Raw genomic sequence first — 8,342 nt, 5'->3', positions numbered from 1 at the left:
AGAGAGAGAGAGAGCTCCTCCTTCTAGAAGGGCATGGTAAGGAGATAAAAAACCCCAAGTGCTCCTCCCCAGGGCACAGGAAAAGCAGTGGCTCTGACTTCAGAAGCCAAAAATACACAGGTCTCACCCTTCCCTCCAAGCTGCCTGCCCCATCCCTCCCTCTTCCACATCCTCTCTGGACAGGCCGGGTGCCCATTAATGACAGAGTTGAAAAAGTTCCCTTTTCTTGTGTCTTGATATTTCCTGCCAGGCCCCTCCCATCTTGCAATGGTTGCTGTTCAAAGCCCTCTGGGATGACCAGGGATAGAAGGAAGCTTCAGAATTGTAGCACAAAGAAAATGTCACTGTTTTAACATGGCAACGCCCTTGTCCATCCCCAAAGCACATTCAGTAACATTCTTAGAGAGCTGTACAGGCGTTTGAGCCGTGGGCCCCCAAAGTCACCACCGCTACCAACCTGCTCTCACATCCCCCCTGCACCCTCTTCATACCCTACTGGCTTTCCACATCTTTCTCTCAGAAGCTAAAGGATATTACAGCAGGAATGGCTCTTGGAAACGATCTGACTTCATAGACAGATGGGGAAACTGAGGCCTGTGAGAGTGGAACACCCACCTCAGGCACCCAGCACACACCCTCCACTGAAGTAAGATAAAAGGGAATTTCCTGTCCTTTGTCTCCCTTGTCATCTGCTTGCCTGGGACACCCTCCCTCCACCCCAGGGCTGGACGACTTTCCCTCACAGCACAGCCCCCACATAGCCATGCCTCCCCAGGACTAGCCCTCCTAACCTGTGCCCCAGGCTTTCTTTGCTGTCTAGAAACTAATGCACACTTAAGACAGATCTAGTGACCCATGTTAGAATGATATTATTTGGGCTATAATGAGCTAAATAAAATACATTACTAAAATTTATCTTACCCATTTTTTACTATAAAAAATGTAGCTATCAGAAATTTTTAATGTATGTAGACGGTACATCATAAATTCCTATTAGTCTCTGCTGCTTTCTGACTTGACTGAAGGTCAACAAAACCGACCTGTTCCTGCCTGCAATTAAAGCCAAAAGTCTACACTGTGAAGAGCAGTGGGCGCCCATGCGCACGAGGAAGCAGTGTGCCCCAAGCAGTGCTGAGGAAATTAAGCTCCTTGCTGGAATGAGTGTGTTTTTCCTCCACTCGAGGTGGAGAAGCAGAGAGGGGCAGTGGTACCACGTGAGTGATGCTAACTCTGCCCATGTGTAGAGCAGGTGCCCCGAACATCCTCATTCTGAAACAGGAGACAGCTTGGGACAGGTGACAGGAGCAGAAGACAACGAAGTCTAGGATGTTTGGGAGTGTCTATATGTCTCATCTTCCCCCCTCCTGCCTCAGGCCAGAAACAAATTTACAAAATGACTGAGGGATGGTGGCTTCCTGCATTAGTCCTTGGTTCTTTTGTTAGGCTATTCGCTCTTCTCTCTCTCTCTCTCTCTCTCTCTCTCTCTCTCTCTCTCTCTCTCCCCCTCCCTTTTTCACTCTTCTTACTTCACCCTCCATTCCCCCTTCTGTGCATGCTCAAGTGTGTGTGTGTGTGCGCGCGCACACGTGTGTGCACGCATATGTGTGTATGTGTGTGTGCGCATGCATGCATGCTCGTGCTCACATGTACATGTTAAACATCACTCTTTCCTGACCACCCTGTCAAGTTAGCACTGCCATGATACAGTGGTGGGGTTAAATAACATAGCACGCAATCATGACTCCGGAAAGCAGCAAAGTCACGGATGTGCTGTCGGCTCCAAATGCTCTACTCCTCTCCTCCCCTAGCTTCTCAGCCTCCCTCTCCTTTTCTGCTAAACTAGAGGTGAGGAGGGGCCTCACCATCCCAAGGACTCCCTTTCTGCTGGGACTGGGTTCTAGGCCCTGGCAAACACCAAGCTGAAAAGTTGTTTGCCACCCTAAAGCTTTGCTCTGCACCCTTCTATGTCTCTCGCCTGGATCTCTCTGCTTATGGTCTCTAAAAAGTTGAGTCTTCAATGCTTTTACACAAGATTTCACTAAAACCTCTCTGACGCCCACTGCAGTGTGCATCAGGTTACTGTCTCAGAAGTCAGTCTCCCTGCATGGCTACTCTCTGCTCTTCCCCCAGCCTCCCTGCCAAACACACTCGGAGGAGACCTTGGCTTCCATGGACCTCTTGAGGGTCTCCCCTCCCACGGGGTTTTTCAAGGCAGGGTTTCTCTGTGTTACAGTCCTAACTGTCCTGGAACTAGCTCTTGTAGACCAGGCTAGCCTCAACCTTACAGACATCCGCCTGCCTCTGCCTCCCATGTGCTGGGATTAAAGGCATGCACCACCACCACCCGGTTTTTGTATTTTATTCATGCCAGCCATGTTTGCAAGCCATGAACCCACCAGTGAGGAAGAGAGTAGCCGCCAGCCCTGAAGGACCGGTGGACACCCCCAGGGAAGCCTTCAGACACTAATGGAACAACACAGGTTTCTATTTCTTAAATTCTTCCTGCCTCTCTTAGCTTTCGGTCATAGGTCATGGGCACTTCAAAATCTCTTCTAGAGCAGACAAATAAAGTATGGTACGGTCCTGGAAAGGAAGCTACACATCCATGTTGAATATGTTTCCAAACATTCTGGAGTGTGTGTGCAGTACCACGGACTCCTTGTCCTTAGCATGATGGTATGGAGGAGAACATGAGACATTTCTCCAGTGTGCTGGGATGCTGAAAAATACAGCAGTTTTCTGTATACAGAAGCTAAAACTACCCAAGGTCTTTTTAGAGTGTGTGGGGCCTCTTTCTCCTCCAGGGTCAGTGATTGACAGTGGGAATGTGAGTGTTAGGTTCCCAGGGGAAAAGCAACCTTTCTGGTTAGGGGAAGATGGAGTGGATTTTTTTTTTTGATGGAGTGGATTTTTTAAGTTTGGGGAAGCCATGCATATGTGCATTTTATGCATGCTCTTCTGTTTCTACAAGCCTCTTTGTGGACATAGGAAAAGACTGTAGTGAAATGCAATGAACTTAGGGTGTTGCAGCGGCACTGTTTTAATTTTTGCACTGTTCCACACTTTCCAGGTTTTCTATCGTGACGACTAGTGCTTTGATGATCAGAAAAATAAGTAGCAGTGAATGAAACGCTAACCATTTCTTTAAGTTTCCTTCCGCGCCCATCTTTAGAGGCACTGTGTCAGAGGGGTTTGGAAGTCAGCGGGCTGTGAAAAACTAACGAAATCCCCTGCTCCTGTGGGGCTAAGTGTACCCCTTGGCCCTGGAGAGGAACCCTCCTTGTGTCCATGCTGGCAGACAGCTGTCCACGGCTGTTCTGAAGAGGCTGCCAACGAAGAGAGCTGGTGGAAAAACACAACTCCTCATTCTCCAAGGGTGGCACTATGCTCGCCTCTTATTCACCAGAGTGTGTGTGAGTGTGTGTGTGTGGGGGGGGGAGGGTGAGTTAGCTCAACTCTGCCACCGAGAGGCTCCTCTACCCAAGCCAGCCTTGACAATGGCCCATGTTCCTTGAATTCCACATCCCCTTCTTGCCATACATCAGAACACCTCTAACAAGCTTTATTTCTGTCTCTGGGCTGAAAGGACCCCGGCCACCTCCTCTGTACACATCCCAACAGCTCTAACAGGCGCAGTCAATCAACTGCTTACTCCAGCGTGCCAGCATAGCTCTGAATGCGGAGGAAACAATGACAGACATCTAAACAGAGTCCCTGGCCTCCTGGCACTAACACTCTGGTGGGGAAGTCAAGCAGCAAAGGACCAAAGTCCCACCCCAGTAGCACTGGGTACAGTAAAGAGTGCACTATGACACCACCTTTCAACTGTGACCCAAACGACAATGCAAAGCCAGCTGGAAGATGCACAGGGAAGACTAGCAAACCAGGACGGGAGCTCCTTCAAGAAACTGGGAGTGGGTGTGCAAAGCGCAGGGAGTGGGGGAGGTCTAGGGACCAAACTCCTGGTGACCACAGGCCCAACTTGCCTTTCTGCAGAGCCTTAGGGTATGCCTCCTGGGTGACTCTGGCTCGGCCATAGAAAATCAATGAAAACTGCTTCTAGCATGCCTGGTGGTAGTGAGTGGTCAGTTAGCTTGGGCTCAAGGCCCTCAAAATGCTGGCTGGACAACCCGCCCCTCTTTCTCACCCACACTCTGCTGCTACATCCTTGTCCTCCCAAAGTGCCCTTCTCCGTCCCACACCGTCTGTAAAGAAGTCAATCTGATTCCTGTTCACCCATGCTCAGCCCATGGTCTTGGTTCAGCAAACTGTTGCAGCAGCCAACCTTGAGCATATAGAGAAGAACGAACCAAAAGCCCCTGCCCTGGAAAACAGCAGCTCATGTGCCTGCCCCTGCAGCCCTATGCCACCAGCTCTCCTTTCTCTCCAGGGATTCTCCTGGGTCTTCCCACCTAAGTGAAGCCTGCTGTGAGCCCCTGACATGGCTCTTCCAGGCAGGTCAATTCAGACACAACAGAGTGGTTCTCCCACCTGTCCTCCTGCCGCTGCCACCAGCCCAGGCAGAGAGTCTGGAGTCTCCGGAATAGAGATGTAAGCAGCATCGTGGCAGGTGCTATTGATCAAGGACAAAAGAGGATTAGAGATGGTGTGGACAATGAGTGGGAGGGAGGAACCATTAGGATGGGGGTGGGAGCAAGCGGAGGAGAGCAAGGCTGGGGCCTCCTCCAGCACCACACAGAAAGGCCTCAGGAGCCAGAGAGGGCCCTGTCTAATCTGCCACTTTCCAATGTCCTGCAGAAAAATAGTTACTACCATTATTTTTAAAGGCCAGCTGCGCTTTCTTCAGCAGCTCGACCCTGGGAGGGTTCTGAGGTAGCCTCCTATGCAGTGTTGGGGACAGCACCTAAGTTGCACATATTAACTCTAGGGAATCCTTGGAACTTAAATCCCCAAAGGCAGTAAGACTCCGAGAAGCCCTGAGGGATCTTTTTCCCAGATCGGGGTCAATCTGACATGGTTGGGTGGCAGGCTTTTTTTTTTTTCCCAGTGGGGCACAGTCACCCCGGAGAGAAGTCAGTATTGCAGATGGTTCCAGACCCTTGAGTCTCTTCTTCCAGGAGCGGAAGGGCGTTTATAAATAGACCGACTCCTTCAGTCCTGCACAGACAGAGATCCCACACCCCTGCCCCAGACTTAGCCAGCTGGCTCTTCAGTTCCCAAGTTCCCATAGCCTTCTACAGGAGGGAGGACAACAAGGGGACTTCAGAGGGGGTAGAGAAAGTGTCCTGGTCTCCAGTCAACTGTAACTGTGGCATCCCCCTGTAACTTCAGTGCTGGGACGGACAATGGTCCAGAAGCCTTGTTGAAGAGCCTCTTGCAGGTGATCTCCTGGAAGCCCAAGCTGAACAGCAAGCTAATGCACTAAAAATTTCTGCTCACTCTGCCTCAGTTTCTCCATTTATCTAGCTCTTGGGGATTCTGATGGGATTAGCATGCAATAGGAGTGAAAGACATTAGCAAAATATTCCAGATCTTGTTTTTTTGTTTGTTTTTATTTTTTTCTACAGTGTCCCAAACATGGGGATGGGGACTTTGATCCTTGCCGATGTAAGAGACCTGAGAAATTACATACTGTGTTGGCCTGGAGTTCTTCATACTTCATGTCCTTGAGGGCAATAAAACTTAGAGAATGTTCCCCCTTTGAGTAATTTCTGACTAATACAGATTGACACAGACCACACCCAGTCTCATTTTGACTTAATAAGGCTGTGCCTGACCATGGACAACATTACAGACTGAAGACTAAGTCTTGCTCTAGAATATCTTGGTTTGAAGAAGACAAAATTCTCTTGGTCATTATCACTCCACACTCCCCACCCCACCCCACACATACCACATCCACCGGGAAGGGAAAAGTGGCTAAAATATAAGCGGCCAACTCGAATCTCTTTTTAATTAAGACACTTGTTTACTCAATAAAATACAGAGTAAAAAAACATTTACTGAGAACCCATTCATTGATGCTTAATAGCTATGTCAAATACTCATAACAACATTCATTCCAACACCCCCAGATAATTGCTCATCTCTCTCATTTGGTATCCACAACAGCACTGAATTTGTGCCCAAGTGTAATTGATCCAAAATTGGGCTCCTTTTCAAAAATATCTGTAAAACCTAATTACCGGGAAAACAGTTCTGGCATTCTACAGAAAGTGGGTGCTTTAGCATGACAAGCTATACACTCATCTTGGCTAATCAAGCCACATTATGTTACCCAAGGAATCTGTGAGATTTGGGGCAATGAGGGTGCAGGAAAAGTTGGGACCATGTCACACTGGACTTTTCAGTGACAGTCCTGCTTTAGTTAGGTCAAGGATGGGGGTGGGGGGGCAGGAAACAGAATATCTTTGCTGGAAAACATGAATTTAGAAAGTACCAGGCTCAGGGTCTAGGGGTGGCGTTTCTGTGACAAGTCCACAAGACCTTGCCCCAGGGCATTCTGTCCAAGCTGGCCTGGGCTGCTGCAGTCATTACTAGTTTCTTTGCTCCTTTACCACTATGGTAAGTCACTCCTTTCCTCGGTCTTGAGATTGCTCATTATAGAATGAGTTCTCTTGATGCCTAGAGTCTGTTCCCCCAAATCTTGTGGCCTCCTTTAAAGCAAAGAACCCCCTTCCCTGCTCGTGTGCTTCATGGGTGTAGCAGTAGAACAGCGACTGTGAACAGGACCAAGGAGAATGAAGAGCTGAGTGTTTCCAACTCTTGGAGGGTTTGTACCTACTTGCAACACCCAGGTATCAGACCGTCTCTGGAAATAATGATTTCTTTCAGCCTAAGCCTGACCTACCCTGGTGGTTCTACCTGGCTGCCCTGGATAGCCAACCTGGCCAATAAGGAACTGAGCCAAGCCACAGAAGCTCATACTTTTTCTTTCAACGTTGGACACAGCACATCCTCTTTTAAGGCTTTTTCTCAACCGGTTCCATTCCCCCCCACCACCCCCCGCGCATCCCCCCTCGTATCAGAAGCCCTAGAAACCCCAGCCCTAGCTTGGCAGCACGGACCTCAACTGCTTCTGCCCTGAGTCCTGGGCTCAGGCTTGATTTAATGCTTGTCTCTACAGTTATGCAGATTTAAACGGTAAGGGGACCTGCCGGCTCCTTCGGGGCTGTCCCTGGCCTTCCTCCTGGTGAAACCAGACCAGCAGCGCGAATAACAAAGCCTCACAGCGGACGGAGACAATTCGCTGCCAACCCAGCAAGAGACGCGCACACCGTGAGCACAGACGCGCACGCGGTTTCGGCGTTTGTCGCTTAGAAGAGATCTCCAACGTGTGTGTCGCTAGGAAGAGATCTCCAGACGCCCAATGAGGGTGACAGATTCCCGGGCAGGCTATGTTTCGCTTTATCGAGACCTAGAGGAATCATGAGCCTGTGTTCATTTACCTCAACTTCCTCCGTGTGCCCACAGCTGAGATGCTCATCTGAGTGGCATCTGGGTCCCAGCAGCCAGGCAACCCTTGGGCCTCATTGAGAAGTATGGGATCCCCTCCACTTTTGACAACCCTTTTCTAATATTCAAAAAAGACGGTGCGAGGTGCTGATGCCCCAGTACCAGAAAACTGTCACTCCCCAAAATGTTCTCCAGCCTTCCCGGCAGAAGTACAGCAAAACTTTTGGCAGGAACCACCTGTGGCTGTCGAGAGGCCCGCCCCGCCCCTCCCGGGCCCGGAGGCGCCGCGGAGCCCGGGACCGCACACGCCGGCAGAAGTTCCCTCCGAGCCCCGCGCGCCACTTCGCTCCAGGCCGCGGTGCCAGCCAGGAGGCGCGGCGCCCGCTCGCTGGCTTACTCTCCGCTGGCTCTCCCCTCCTCCTCCTCTCCCTCTTTGCCTCCGCCCGCCTCCTTCGGTTGCATGGCTGCCGCACGCACGGAGCCCCTGAATAGCCACCGCAGCCCCCCGCCTCCTGCCCAGTGATGGAGCGCGCCCCTGCCCCCGCCGGCGCCCCGGGACGCGCGGACCTCCCGCCTCCTAGCAACGGCCCCACCATCGCTTCGGGGCCGCCGTGGGTGTACAGCCACCCTGTCGGAGCCCCGCGACCTCCCGACCCTCCTAGGCAGCCGAGGTGCGGAAGCAGACCCCTGACAGCCCGCGCGCGGAGCTGCTCACCTCAGCGCGCAGCCGACCCCGCGCGCCTCCCTCACTTGGCTCCCGGCCGCAGCGCTCGCGTCCTCCTTCGCCACCGTTGTCCGTCCGTCCCTGCGCTCCCGAGCCGCGCGGGCCGCGCCGCTGTCAGAGTCTCGTGGCGGGGCTGCTCCAGCGGGTGTGCAGCCGAGCGGCGGGCGCGCGGGCAGCTCCTCCCTCCCGGGGCCGCGCCTCC

General features: G+C 51.8%; 1 protein-coding gene across 1 annotated transcript in view; it reads right to left on the bottom strand.

Annotated features, from left to right (window-relative positions):
* The window catches only part of Zbtb7c (zinc finger and BTB domain containing 7C), a 298,672-nt gene extending 290,341 nt beyond the window's left edge, over positions 1-8,331 (bottom strand). The window contains exon 1 of the mRNA XM_026783651.1: positions 8,132-8,331. The gene's annotated coding sequence lies outside the window, so the exon portion shown is untranslated. The remainder of the gene's footprint in view (positions 1-8,131) is intronic.
* Between the last annotated feature and the right edge of the window lie 11 nt (positions 8,332-8,342).

The sequence above is a fragment of the Microtus ochrogaster genome, chromosome 18 (assembly GCF_000317375.1).
Source record: "Microtus ochrogaster isolate Prairie Vole_2 chromosome 18, MicOch1.0, whole genome shotgun sequence".
Taxonomy (NCBI): Eukaryota; Metazoa; Chordata; class Mammalia; order Rodentia; family Cricetidae; genus Microtus; species Microtus ochrogaster.
This window is presented reverse-complemented; position numbering and strand designations above follow the sequence as displayed.